We start from the raw sequence: 12,978 nt of genomic DNA, 5'->3' as shown, positions 1-12,978 counted from the left end.
CTAACTGTTCAAACATACCTCTGAATTAGTTCCAATGTTGCACACGCTGACTCCTGGTATTCCAGGTTCAATACATAGAATGAACCAAAGAAGACTGACATCGCATCAGCAAAGGTGTTCTCTTTGTCCAGCTCGACAATTACACGCCCCTCTGTACTCACCATCCAGCAGGTGGCGGTCATTGAACTTTGTCCTTAAATGTATAGGGGCAACACTGTCATTGCCATTATGCAACATAAAATAATTTCAATACTTCACTTCTTCACACTGTCTAGATAGTCATAAAGCAAATAGCTACGTACAGTTAATTATTAATGGCCTTATGTACACAAGTCCATCTTAACATATTATAATTGTACATAATTGGGAATTATTCTGCACATTAAACACACCTAACAAAGAATCAGCCCAATTAAATTACCGGAGATGAATCAACTGTATGGTTATTTTGGAGTTTATAGTTTGTGCTGCTGTTAAACTTTACAGTATTGACTTCAGTATTTCTGCTGTTAGCTAGCTGTTAGCTAGACTACTATGTTGATCAGTAATATGTAATGTGAAATTTGATATTGTTACTTTGCTGGATTCACTGAGACACATGTCCAACAACCTTGGTTTATAAAGGAAATTACAGATATTTGGGCTAACAAAACAGAGACTGGATACCTGTGTCCACGAAAAGCTCCTGTGCCAAACAGAAATTGTAATATGGTCTAATCAGCTCTATTTTATAAATGACTTCTTACCAAGCATAATCAGCCTTGGGGTGCTTGGCAGGCTTTTAACATGCAAACTGAACAATATAAATTTGCGTGCACTGAAGCCACAACATTTAGAAATACACATAGTTGCAAAAAGTTCAGTGACCAATTACCTTTCCTAAATGACATATGCAATGCAAAAAATAAGAGTATTGTCAATAGGGACCAATTCCCAGTTTTTACATGATCAAAATGATTCACAAAAGGCTTCAATAAACAGAAAATGTGTGCCGACAAGAGAACAGTGCACAAAAACGAAAAGATATTTGAGCTCGACGCTTTAATGGGTTTAACATGACTTAGTCAGCACTCCGCACCGTACAGGTAGTACAAGCACACCTGAAAACACTGACCAGCTAACAGCTTTAAGCATTTGGGCGCAACCTCGGTAGCTCACCGATTCACCTGTTGCAAACATCCAAGTTTCTATCAAGTCTCATAAATCCATCGGCAACTATTACCTAACTAGTCTTTTGAGTCTCCACATTCATAGATATTGACATTTTGTCTTAGCATTTGAATGAAAATATCCTGGTAGGGTAGTTTAAAAGTCAAAACAAACAGTAATAAGAACGCATTTCGGACTTCTCTCGAATAGGTGAAAAAACACTTACCTTCAGACTGATTAGCTGGTTCCGATCCAACTTTAATGTGTCCCATGTCAGTCCGTTTTAGGGAAAAAGTGTTAAGTGGTTTCATTTAATTTTGAGATACTCCCGCATGGATGAGCAATTTGGAGTCTAGCAGAGTTATCACGAATAGCATATGATCTTCAGATATAATCCAATCAACCTTGCATTTAACCCGATTTAACATCCAGTTACCTCTGACTACTTCTAAGTTGCACATGTTAACGGTCTCATCATCACTCTGTGCTGCAGCGAACTGGATCTGTGGCACAGAATAGTTGATGGCCATGTTGTTCTCCTGCTTTGCAGCTTTGTTTGAGTCTGACTTGCGGCTTAAACGTGCAAAACTAAGAGAAGCAGATCAATATTTTCTTCTTGTTGTTATTTAATGGTGGTTGGCAACCAACGAAAGGAGCATTAACAACCTCGAGCAATATTTTCTATCCCCATTGTTGTTTTGAAAGTGAATACCCGACGTGTGCGTCATACGTCACGTTGTACGTCAGGTGAAGGTGTGGTGTCGGCTATCGCACCTGTCGCATTAAAACAATCGCTTTAAAAACACAACCCAACGCGCTAAACATGAACAAACATAAACACCCGTGTTACGTTATCACGTATATCCAGGACATCTCTTCTGAACCAAGACGAAGTGGTGCTACAAAGGAATTATTTCTTTAGGAGAGTGCATTTAATAGCAGTCTGGCCTGCCACAAAATGCACCGCTAAAAATACAGTTTCTGCTTGTCCCAGAATTTATTAATTTTGAGAGTGAAGTTGTAGGACTGATGCTGATTAGTGGTGTAGGTTTCATGGATGTGACACCTTAACTTGTGTAAAATGACGACCAGAGCATATTATTAGGTTAGTACACTGTACACAGCAAATTCAAAAGTGTTAAATGTTTTGGTGTTAGTAGTCTTAGAGTTAATTTTACTCTAAGTAGAGTCACATTCTTTTAATGTAACTCTGAGGTGTAAAATGATAGTAGTTAAAATCGAGTGTTAAAAATGAGTGTTTCTATTTCAAATCTGGAGGTGTTACAATGGAAACATTAACTCTTGACCTCTTAACTCTGAACTCCTAGAGGGGCTATGACACTAATAGAGTAAATTCACAGACTCCGCCCCCAGCACGGCTCCAATCGAAGCTGAAGTGAAGCCGTTTCAGAACATTTTGCTCTACATATTTGAGTTGTTTGCCATGCTTGGTAAGTCATTTTTTCAAAGATTGTTTCAATTATTATTATTAGCTTTTACTTCTGTGGCTCTTTGGAGTTGAGACAAAGCTGTGTGAAAGGCATTAGCCATGTTGCTCGCTGATAGCACCGCTCGCTGTTTTAGCTAGCTGAAAGGTATTGTTTTCGGCAAATACCACAGCCTTGAAAAAAAGCTTGCATGTGAATTTTCGGTTAAATTTTTTGGTCAAATACACCTAAAACAATGTCTAGAATGTGAAATGTTGGTATAATGGTGCTACTTGAAGCCTCAAAACGATCTCCCATAAAAAACGAGCAAACAGCAGTAGCAGATGTCCTGACTGGGTTCTACGTTAGCATTTAGATCCCTCCAGAGTTTTGTGCACACGGTTTAGGTAAAAATGAAAAAGGTTGAGGTTTTACATTTAGTTCAGTACTACCTGTTGCCTGTGTCCTTATCTTTTGGGAAAATACTTTACACAAGTAATCGCTCAAAAAGGATTCCTTTTTTTTTTTTTTTTTTTTTTTTTTTACTGTGCTGCAATTGATTTGTGCCATTAATTAGTGTCAACTAATTTTTATTCAATCTCCACATAGGATATGCTTGTGAAGATGGAATATGGGGGAGAGCAGAAGTGCGCTGAAGTTCCACAAAGTGATGAATGAAGGACATGCATATTGTATTTTGTATTTATTGAAATAAGTGATGAGAATGCTGTTATTTGCATTTACCAGCTCACCTATGTCAGACCTTTTGATAAACGAAATTCTAATGAAAGTGAGAACATGTACACTGTTACATCTTTCAGAAAATGTTTTGAAATTGTGGTGCACAGTTCAGAATAAATGTTTTTCAAAAACCATTGCGTCTTTTTAGTAAATGTTTATTTCCAAAAGAAATTTCTAGAAGTTCAGAACAGTAAAATTCCCGCTTTTTAGAATTAATTAGAAGATAACTCTTACGTAGTTAAACTAAAATACTCTTTGAGAGTTAATATATAAACTCTTAACACCAAGTGTTAAATTATCAACTCCAGAGAGATTTGGTGTTTAACACTAAATCAGAGTTAACATACCAACTCTCCAAAAAGAGTTAAATTAACACTCTCTGGTGTGGACCCATATAGACACTTTAAAAGTGTTGAAATCAAATCTGACAGTGTTAATTTGGACATGCTGGATTTGCTGTGTAGTTAGGCAGAGGTGTCTTAAAAAGTACCACCTTACCTGTTGCCTGTGTCCTTATCTTTTGGGAAAATACTTTACACAAGTAATGTCTCAAAAAGGATTTCTTTTTTTTTTTTTTTTTTTTTTTTTTACTGTGCTGCAATTGATTTGTGCCATTAATTAGTGTCAACTAATTTTTATTCAATCTCCACATAGGATATGCTTGTGAAGATGGAATATGGGGGAGAGCAGAAGTGCGTTGAAGTTCCACAAAGTGATGAATGAAGGAAATGAATGAAAGTGAGAACATGTACACTGTTACATCTTTCAGAAAATGTTTTGAAATTGTGGTGCACAGTTGAGAATAAATGTTTTTCAAAAACCATTGCGTCTTTTTAGTAAATGTTTATTTCCAAAAGAAATTTCTAGAAGTTCAGAACAGTAAAATTCCCGCTTTTTAGAATTAATTAGAAGATAACTCTTACGTAGTTAAACTAAAATACTCTTTGAGAGTTAATATATAAACTCTTAACACCAAGTGTTAAATTATCAACTCCAGAGAGATTTGGTGTTTAACACTAAATCAGAGTTAACATACCAACTCTCCAAAAAGAGTTAAATTAACACTCTCTGGTGTGGACCCATATAGACACTTTAAAAGTGTTGAAATCAAATCTGACAGTGTTAATTTGGACATGCTGGATTTGCTGTGTACAAAACAAATGAAGGTCCAGTATAAGAAAGAATAACAAGAGAAAAAAGGAACACCCTGCTAAATGAAGTCATTTTTAAACATTATTCTAAATGTAGCCATTAGTTTTTGTTGCTGGCCATTCAACAAATAAGTATACTTCAATTATATTTCCCAACTATACCTTACCTAGTACGTATACTAATAATGCTTCTTGGGACTATATTGGCCCCCGTTTTAGTACATAACAGTATTCTTGAAATTAACTTTTAGATGTACTTTTTGTTCACCATAATTGTACTAGCATAATGTCATAATGTCTACAAGAGTATAATTAAAATATACTCGACTCTATCACAATACTAACCTTACAAGTATACTATTAATTAATAGTATTAATAATGTTTCACATTGTTTGAATAAACAAATACATTTATTAATATATGAGGTTCCATTCAGTTCAAGGAATTAAATTTTAGTGTGGCTGCAACTTACTCCTTAAGTTAAAAATTATGCTGTATATTGTAGTTTATATGTTATACTACTTTCACAGTGAATTGCATTTTATAGTAATACACTCTGAATGAGGATTTAAGTAATTACTCTTAGATCTACAGTGGAAAACAACAGAAATCCAGATGGTGTAATAGTATAATCTCAGTAACATCGCCAATTGTTACATTTGCTGTATTTTACAGCTGTTTCCATGAGTACGGTGAGTTACCGTAAAAATAATGTAATCTCATAAGAATTTTCCCACAATTACATGCAAATTACAGTACTACACTGCTAACATCCTTTAGAGTTTTTTACTGTTGATTTTGCAGTACTAAGCTATGGAAATTACTGCAAAGGCTAACAGTGTGTCCATCCGTTTATCATCACACTGTACCCATCTCCTGATGGCTGCTCAGGATAACACACCATATTATTAAGCTTAAATCATCTCAGACTGCACTCAAAAAAGTGAAATTTGGTGGTTATTGCATTTACAAGACTCTAACATGTAATTTGAACACAATGAATTTATGTTTCTAAGGTGAACGTAATAAAATCATGTAAGATCTACATGAAATTTACCAACTTAGCACCTCTTAAATTTATTCTTGTTAATATGACATGATAAAATCTAACAAGAGTGGTTAGCTGCCTTAAAGACTCACGATATCATAAGATCACATGAGATTCTAAACAAGAGGCAGGAAAGCACATGGTTTGCTTCGTGGTCATCTTGGAAAGGTAAGAGTGAATCTATCTTCATCCATCTTGATGAAAATACTTTTTGCACAAAGGTATCATTAGTTTGTCGATTCTTTTCAGTTCTATTTATTCACATTTGTTTTTTTTGTTTTTTTTTAAATATCTGTTTGTTTATGCCATTCTAGCTAGCTAACACGCTAGTGCAAGAATATAGCACAATGTCATGCTAGCATGAGAGCCTAATATGAAAGACTTAGCTACTCCAAATATAGATATTGTTTATAACTTAACCTCTGCACATAAGCTAGTTTGGCTCTACCACAGAGACTGTTGTGATAAATTTACATTTTACGTGTGGGTTGTTGAAATTTGTAAGTTTGTAAGTTGCAACTGATGGACAGTGGTTTATTTAACAATTTATGTGTTTTTAGTACACTGAGGAGGAAAGACAAAACATGAACAGATATGTTTTCCTGTTTTTAAATTTTTTTGAAATTAAATATTTTTCTACTTAATAAACTTGGAGACTTGCAGTTCCCTCCTGTAAAGATAATAAATGTTTAATCTTATCAGGTGGTGAAAGGTCTGGAGAGCTGTCAGGCCAGTTCATCAAATTCAAGGTGAGCTACTATTTTTCTTAAAAATTATCACATTCCCATGTTAAAAATTTAATATATTCATTTGTAAGCGACATATAGTTTTCAGACCAAGAAAACATTGCATTCTGATTTTATGTACATATCATCTAAACTTTCTTGAATTGGGGGTATGGCATGATTAAATTAATACACAAAGTAAAAAACAATATTAAAATGATAGACTTGTCTAAAATGCATAAATACTATTTGAAAAGATTAAGACTGTAAAACAATAGCCTCTGTATTTCTCACAAATTCCTGGTAATTCAACTAAAAGTTCTTTAATCCCACTGCTAGGTCGTTGAGATGGATTTCTGTATATATTTGTTTTTTCCCCCTCTGTGTATAAAGACTGATGCTGTTGAAATCAGAAGAGAATACATTGCCAAAGGTCTTTGCGTGTACCTGAATGAAGATCCTGAGAAGCTGGTGAAGGATTACCTGGTATGTTAACTTGCCTGTATCCTTAACTAAGGAGATGATCAAAGATAAGCTTGAACTACATACAAAAGGTTTCAGGGGATGGAGTTTTCCTGTAAATTACCGGTGGCTGTAAAAAATACCTTTTAAAATAGGAAAAGTAAGAGCTTTATGTTTCTCACTGGATACTACACGCACCATTCTTGAGTGTTTTATACTAACCTTATCATAATAACATTATAATAGCCTCATTCATACACACATTCATACAAGATTTTTATTTAACATTTACACTTCAATGGATGTATCAGGAGCAACTTGGGGTTCAATATGTTACCCATTGATAGTTTTAGTATCAGATTAGAGAAGCCAGGGATTAAACCAGTAGACAACTCTACCTCCTGTGCCACAGTCACCCCTATCACAACTCGCGATTTTGAAAGACAGGACATTGTTGAGGTATTGAATGAACTTCTCTTGAGTCAGGAAAAATATCTGGCAGTCATTTTTGATTACATTTACATTATTATAAAGCTTGAATGAATAAAGCTTTTAGGTATTTTACATTAATGTAAAACAGATATGTACTTTTAAAACTGTTTGCAATGGACTTTAGTGAGAAATCATTATCTTTTTTTTGTTTGTTTTATTGTCACAGGAAGTTGATAAAAAGCATCGCCACTGCCATAGCAGAGACAGTCTTTGGAATCTGTGTCATTCGGTCAGAGGGTGCGGAGCCTGGCGATGACCCTCAGGATGTTATGATTGTTCTAGAGGGGGTGGAAGTGATGGGTGAGTTGGGCAATGTAGTTTTTGGAGTGACAGTGTTGCTTGGTCTGGTCTATTCACTGAATCTGAGCTACCCTCTGGAACTCAGGTACACCTTTGAGGTCCTGCAGAAGATTCTTATGGAATTAGATGCACACGAACAATCTAACAGCACACAAAGTACAGGTTCTCAAAACACTATTTTTGTCACGGCTGGGGCGGCAGTCGTGTGGAGGTGAGGAAGGAGGATCCAAAAGCAGACAGTGGCGGAGGTGCAAGTGGGTTTTATTTACAGTGCACAAATAACCAAGGTGTGGGCAGAACTGAACATAAACCTAAACTGGAAAAGCTAATACAAAAGGAGGACATGGAGCGAGGGGCAGAGAGACGCGGAGCAGAGACACAAATGAACACAGACGACGCGACGAGAAGCACAGGCAGACACCAACTATAAATACACACACCAGGTAATCAGGAAATGGCACACAGGAGGGCAACACGGCTGGGAGGAATCAGGGCTGACGGGACAGGGGAAATGTAAACTGAACATACTCACATCAGACAGACCTTCACAATAAAACAGGAAACTCAGACACGAGGAACCAAACAAGACAGAACTAAACAGACAGCTTCACAAACAGGCGGGGTGACACGATAGACAGACAGAGACACAGACGCAGACTCAAAGGCAGACCGAATATAACACATAGAACTCAAACAATAATAATCAACATCATCATAATAAACTAGAAAATGATAATAAACTGAAAGCGCTGGGTCACCGACCCAGGACCATGACAGTACCCCCCCCCCCTCAAGGGCTGGCTCCAGACAGCCCAGCAGAAACACAAAAACTGACCAAAACAAAACAGAAAACAACCCGACCAGGGCGGGCGGAGGGGGTCCAGGACGGAGGGACAGAGACCAAAAGGCCCAGATGGCCAAGTTTAGGGGTCCGACAGCGCAGGAGGCCAAAACAGTTCAGTTCCGGAGGCCGACCATGCGAATGGCAGTGGCAGTGGGGCAGGTCCGGAGGCCGGCCACGCAGTAGGCAGTGGCGTGGAAACGGTTCTGGAGGCCGACCGTGCGGACGGCAACGGCGGCGAGGAAGCAGTTCTGGGGGCCGACCGTGCGGACGGCGGCGGGAATGCAAGTCCGGGGGCCGGCCACGGTGACAAAGCTGCCGACCGTGCGGACGGTGACGGCGGCGTGAAAGCAAGTCCGGAGGCCGGCCACGGTGACGAAGATGAAGACGGAGCTGGACCAGACGAAGGCGGAGCTGGAGCTGGACCAGGACCAGACGAAGCAGATGAGGCAGAGGCCGGACCAGGCGACGGCGAAGTTGATGGTGGTGAAGCCGGACCAGGCGACGGCGTGGATGATGGTGGTGAAGCCGGACCAGGCGACGGCGTGGATGATGGTGGTGAAGCCTCCGAGGCTGCAGCTGGCGTGGGTGGAGACTCCGAGGCTGCAGCTGGCGGCAGCGTGGAAGCCGGAGACGGAGGCGCTGCAGCAGGCGGCGGCGTGGACGAAACAGTGGATGCGGCTGCTGCTGCAGGCGTGGATGCGGCCGCTGGTGGAGCAGCTGGTGGCTGGACGGGCTCCTCGGGCCCTCCAGCTGGCGAAGCAGGAAGCTGGCTAGGTTCTCCTGAACCTCCAGCTGACGAGTCTTGGGGCCGGATGGGCTCCTCGGGCCCTCCAGCTGACGAGTCTTGGGGCCGGACGGGCTCCTCGGGCCCTCCAGCTGACGAGTCTTGGGGCCGGACGGGCTCCTCGGGCCCTCCAGCTGGCGAAGCAGGAGGCCGGACGGGCTCCTCGGGCCCTCCAGCTGGCGAAGCAGGAAGCTGGCTAGGTTCTCCTGAACCTCCAGCTGACGAGTCTTGGGACTGGACGGGCTCCTCGGGCCCTCCAGCTGACGAGTCTTGGGGCTGGACGGGCTCCTCGGGCCCCCCAGCGAAAACAGTCTCAGAACCAGTGGGCACTGGAGCCCCTGGCACACACAGGACAGAACCAGCAGGTGCGGGGACCCCTGGCAGGGACAGGACAGAACCAGCAGGTGCGGGGACCCCTGGCAGGGACAGAACAGAACCAGCAGGTGCGGGGACCCCTGGCAGGGACAGAACAGAACCAGCAGGTGCGGGGACCCCTGGCAGGGACAGAACAGAACCAGCAGGTGCGGGGACCCCTGGCAGAGACAGAACAGAACCAGCAGGTGCGGAGACCTCTGGCGGGCGCAGAACAGAACCAGCAGGTGCGGGGACCTCTGGCGGGCGCAGAACAGAACCAGCAGGTGCGGGGACCTCTGGCGGGCACAGAACAGAACCAGCAGGTGCAGAGACCTCTGGCAGAGACAGAACAGAACCAGCAGGCACACAGGCCTCTGGCAGGGACGGAACAGAACCAGCAGGTGCGGGGACCTCTTGCGGGCGCAGAACAGAACCAGCAGGTGCGGGGACCTCTGGCAGAGACAGAACAGAACCAGCAGGTGCGGGGACCTCTGGCAGAGACAGAACAGAACCAGCAGGTACACAGGCCTCTGGCGGGCACAGAATAGAACCAGTAGGTGCGGGGACCTCTGGCGGGCACAGAACAGACTGCAGCTGCGCGGAGCACAGACCCTGCTCAGGCAGCGACAGCCGGGTGCAGTCCTCAGCTGGGTTCTTAGCCTCCAGGGGTCCAGAGTCTGCTGGGGGCCGAAACCCAGCCTCTGGGGAGGCCCTGGGGCGAATAGCAGTCTCTAAATTAGCCAGTTTCTGAGAAACTAGAGTGGTTTTATTGGGTTTGTCTCTCCGCTTAAAATGGGTGCTAGGAACGGGATTCAAAATGGGTGGCACAGACACAGCCTCCAGTATGGAGGGAGCGAGTGACCGGGCTAATGGAATAGATGCAGGCTGGGCTAATGAACTGGCTAAAGGCTGATGTACTGTTTGAGGTGAGACTGGAGTTGGTAGTGGAGTGGATGAAACCCAGTCAGTTACTGTTTTGGATGTTTTGAAAATGCCAACTTGTGAGAGGTCAGTTACCACGAAGGTAGGTAAGCGCCGTGAACTGTCTCTACTCTCCCCATGAACAGCCCCAGAAAACACAGTCCCAGAAGCACCAGCGTCCTTAAAACTCACCACAGCTGGTCGCACAGGGGTCCCTGAATCCGGCTGTGGGGTGAAGCGCCGGTGGCGCGAATGTTTCCTCCCCACCGCTGATGGCTCCGACAGGCAGGGAAAAACCCCTGGGGGGTCGGGCCGTGAAACCTCCGGTGGGTGAATCTGAGACGGCTGCTTTGTGGCGGTCGTTGTCCGTTGTTGCGGGGCAGAATCTTCCGAAGCTTGCACCGCTTCCCGGGCTTTATGCAGATCAGCGATTAAGTCAGTAAATCCCCGGACCTGGTGGAGATAGGGATTTCCGGCCAGGATAGCCTCAATGGCATTTATCCCCACAACCTTCGCTCGTGCATTGGAGGTGTGGGTTACCCAGTCCACCAGGCGTAGGGCGCGTGTGAGGTCGCTCTCCCCGGACAAAGCTGCTGGATCCATCTTGTGGTCGCGTCGTACTGTCACGGCTGGGGCGGCAGTCGTGTGGAGGTGAGGAAGGAGGATCCAAAAGCAGACAGTGGCGGAGGTGCAAGTGGGTTTTATTTACAGTGCACAAATAACCAAGGTGTGGGCAGAACTGAACATAAACCTAAACTGGAAAAGCTAATACAAAAGGAGGACATGGAGCGAGGGGCAGAGAGACGCGGAGCAGAGACACAAATGAACACAGACGACGCGACGAGAAGCACAGGCAGACACCAACTATAAATACACACACCAGGTAATCAGGAAATGGCACACAGGAGGGCAACACGGCTGGGAGGAATCAGGGCTGACGGGACAGGGGAAATGTAAACTGAACATACTCACATCAGACAGACCTTCACAATAAAACAGGAAACTCAGACACGAGGAACCAAACAAGACAGAACTAAACAGACAGCTTCACAAACAGGCGGGGTGACACGATAGACAGACAGAGACACAGACGCAGACTCAAAGGCAGACCGAATATAACACATAGAACTCAAACAATAATAATCAACATCATCATAATAAACTAGAAAATGATAATAAACTGAAAGCGCTGGGTCACCGACCCAGGACCATGACAATTTTCTTGTTTAGAAATGTTCCCATTACAACAGCTACACCATGTATCTGGACCCTGAACCTAAAATAATTGCATGTAGATGATACCATGCATTTTTTATTGATTTTGAGAAAACACAAAATAGGAGCTCTTTCTTTTTTGAAAGTGCATCTGTTGACCTTCAAAGTAGTTGTATTGGTCATCAGAAAATCACCTGATTCAGCCATTCATTGTTGTTAAAAAAATTGTTTTAACAGGTTAACTTTCCAATTTTTCCACTACTTTTTTCTGTTATGTAACTTGCACTTGCATTTCATGTATTCTTTATACGTTATGTGAAATTTGCTATAAATTCAATAAATTGGAGAAAACAAAAAGATGTGTGTGACAAATTTTTATTTACCTTTTAGATGTAATAGTGAAATGTATGTTAACTAGACTCTAGACTTTGTTAAATGCTCCAAAAAATTACTCTTTAAATTAACTTAAAATAATCATGGAAAGAATTTCCACGTGATTAAATTGCTTTCTATTAGCATTAAAGACTTGTGTTGGAATAACTTAATTTGTATGAGTTGGTTCAACTCAATTAACTTAAGCTGGGACCAAATTTAGTAAATTAGTTGGAGAAAACCTACTGAATTGAGTTGGAACAAAACTCTTTAAGTTGGATCAACACTATTAAAATATATTGGATCAAAATGCAGTAAATACGTTGATTCATCAATCTTGAGTGCATTAAGTTGGAGTAACAGAATTGCATAGTGCTAAAATAAAGCAATTTAATCACGTGGAAATTCTTTCCATGATTTTTTTTATGTTCATTTAAAGAGTTATTTTTTTGAGTGTGGGTTCTTGAACATACAGATCCTTCACTGTACTCAAATAGACTCAATCCAGAAGCAATTGGGGATTTATGTCAAGAATGTTTCCAGTGCCTTGTTGAAGCTATGCCATGAAGAATTAAGGTAGTTCTGAAGGCAAGATGTTTAACCAATACTTGGAAGTATACTTAATGAAGTGATCAAATATATATATGAATGCAAATTTCAGGAGACAGGGTTGCTAGCTTTCCATTCCATCGTATCTTCTTGCATATTTTCAAGCATGTAGCCTTTCATGTCACTGGAGAGTGAAGGCTAATTACAGCCTCTCCTCCATGATGTGTTTTGCTTTGATTTTACAGAGAACATCTGATTGTCTGACCTGAGAAGTATGCACTGAGCCAGGAGATAGCAGTGCATTGTATCCTATAATTAGTGGTTCTTTTGCATGTTAAAGTGAATAGAGATCCCAGTTCACCAGGAGACAGCCAATTAACTTTCTCCTCTTCTGTCTGTTATGGTGTACTCAGCTTCAGAGGGAATAATTTATCCCCCTCCCC

The 12,978-nt window shown here is 41.9% G+C and overlaps 1 long non-coding RNA gene across 2 annotated transcripts; it reads left to right on the top strand.

The window, feature by feature from the left end:
• Positions 1–5,642: 5,642 nt before the first annotated feature.
• LOC146516934 (uncharacterized) lies at positions 5,643–7,671 on the top strand. Of its 2 annotated transcripts, XR_014874477.1 has the most exons (4): positions 5,643–6,266; positions 6,636–6,728; positions 7,363–7,496; positions 7,582–7,671. It is a non-coding gene; the product is annotated as an uncharacterized LOC146516934 (long non-coding RNA). The 2 variants fall into 2 exon arrangements; XR_014874476.1 differs by lacking the exon at positions 7,582–7,671 and having other exon boundaries at positions 7,363–7,569.
• The last annotated feature ends 5,307 nt before the right edge of the window (positions 7,672–12,978 follow it).

The sequence above is a fragment of the Neolamprologus multifasciatus genome, chromosome 6 (assembly GCF_963576455.1).
Source record: "Neolamprologus multifasciatus chromosome 6, fNeoMul1.2, whole genome shotgun sequence".
In the NCBI taxonomy this organism is placed as follows: domain Eukaryota; kingdom Metazoa; phylum Chordata; class Actinopteri; order Cichliformes; family Cichlidae; genus Neolamprologus; species Neolamprologus multifasciatus.
This window is presented reverse-complemented; position numbering and strand designations above follow the sequence as displayed.